The sequence below is a fragment of the Piliocolobus tephrosceles genome, chromosome 5 (genome assembly GCF_002776525.5).
Source record: "Piliocolobus tephrosceles isolate RC106 chromosome 5, ASM277652v3, whole genome shotgun sequence".
NCBI classification, from domain to species: domain Eukaryota; kingdom Metazoa; phylum Chordata; class Mammalia; order Primates; family Cercopithecidae; genus Piliocolobus; species Piliocolobus tephrosceles.
In genome coordinates, this window is record NC_045438.1 from 66775492 (window position 1) to 66777432 (window position 1941).

Consider the following 1941-nt stretch of genomic DNA (forward strand, 5'->3'; position numbering starts at 1 on the left):
TGAAATTGCTAAATTAGCTGCTGATGCCTCCGAGACCCCAGGTTCCCCACTGCCGATCCACCTATGCTCCTATTGCAGCAGACTTCAGTGATTTGAAAGTTCCTGCCATTGCCAGAACCTAAGTTAAAAGAGAAAAGTAGTATCTCTCTTCCTCCCCATTCTCATCTTTATTTTCTCATTGGTAGAACCTAGCCAGAAATGAGTCTACAATGGAGTTCAGGAAATGGTTTTAGGCTTGCAGCCCTTTGCAGTACAGAGGATAGCAAAGTGGTGTGAAAATGATGCTGGATACTGAGACAAAAAGCCAATACAGTGTCCTTGCATGATCTTTGATAGTGATTTAAATCATGGCTGATTTAATCAGTATAAAATCTCTGAGCCTACATTAGGATGCTTTCTTTCAAAGATGGCCACTTATGATTGACAACTCCGATATAGTCATTTATTTTCAGGGGCAACCTTTCTTGAGTGTGTACAGGGAAATTACATTCACAACTCCAGAGAGTACCACTTACATGGAATATCATGTAAATAATGTCCCTTGGAATTGGTTTTTTTTTTTTTTTTTTTAATTTTTTTAATCACAGGGACCCTATTGCTTCTCAGTGTTCTGTTTTTGGTACATATTTTTAAATGGCTGATCTGTTTGTAAGGAGTAAGAGTGTAAGGTGTAAGAGTAAGAGCAATGTAATAGCAACTCTTTCTTTTAGGAGGACCTGTCTAGTCCACCTTACTGCCCACACTAAGAACTTCCATGTAGCACTTTGACAGAAACAAAGACAGAAGCAGTTTTTCTTTCTCCCTTCCCCACGAGAGAGCTGGGAATTCTGTCAGTTATCTTTCAATGGAATTTGAGCTACCCCAAGACAGGGCTTAGGTACTTTAGATTGTCTTAAGGATTGGGGCAAATCCCTAAATCGGTTTGGCACTGGACTTTTTGAGTTTTACAGAACACTGACTCTCCACAGTGCAGGGTATAATGGACTGAATAAAGACAAAACTTCCTCAAAACATATTACTTTGCAGAGGCTATAATGCTACATTGTGGTTTACTGATAAATGGTTAAACTATAAATGTCAAATAAGACCAGCACAGTAAACTTGAATATAGGCTTCATTCTTTTCTTTTTCTTTTTTTAGATGGAGTCTCGCTCTGTCGCCTAGGCTAGAGTGCAATGGCACGATCTCGGCTCACTGCAAGTTCCACCTCCCGGGTTCATGCCATTCTCCTGCCTCAGCCTCCCAAGTAGCTGTGACTACAGGTGCCCACCACCACGCCCGGCTAATTTTTTGTATTTTTAGTAGACATGGGGTTTCACTGTGTTAGCCAGGATGGTCTCGATCTCCTGACCTCATGATCTGCCCGCCTCAGCCTCCCAAACTGCTAGGATTACAGGCGTGAGCCACCATGCCCAGCCAGGCTTAGTTCTTTCTAAATCAAGATAGCAGTGAGTACTGCATGAGAGAAGCAGTAGCAAATGGAAAAGCAATTACCTGGTTGCTACTCAGTTAACTCCAGAGAAAACTGGAGAAAACTGATCAGGGTGAAGAACCTGGAACATGTAGGTCAGATATTCTGCTTAGTTTACATTAATTAGAAAAGCACCAAGAGAGGCTGGGTGCAGTGGCTCACACCTGTAATTCCAGCGCTTTGGGAAGCTGAAGTGGGAGATCACTTGAGGTCAGGAGTTCGAGACCAGCCTGGTCAATGTGGTGAAATCTCGTCTCTATTAAAAACACAAAAAACTAGCTGGCGAGGTGGTGGGCGCCTGTAGTCCCAGCTACTCGGGAGGCTGAGGCAGGAGAATGGCATAAACCTGGGAGGTGGAGCTTGCAGTGAGCTGAGATCCGGCCACTACACTCCAGCCTGGGTGACACAGCGAGACTCTGTTTCAAAAAAAAAAAAATACAAAAATTAGCTGGGCATAGTGGTGGAACCTG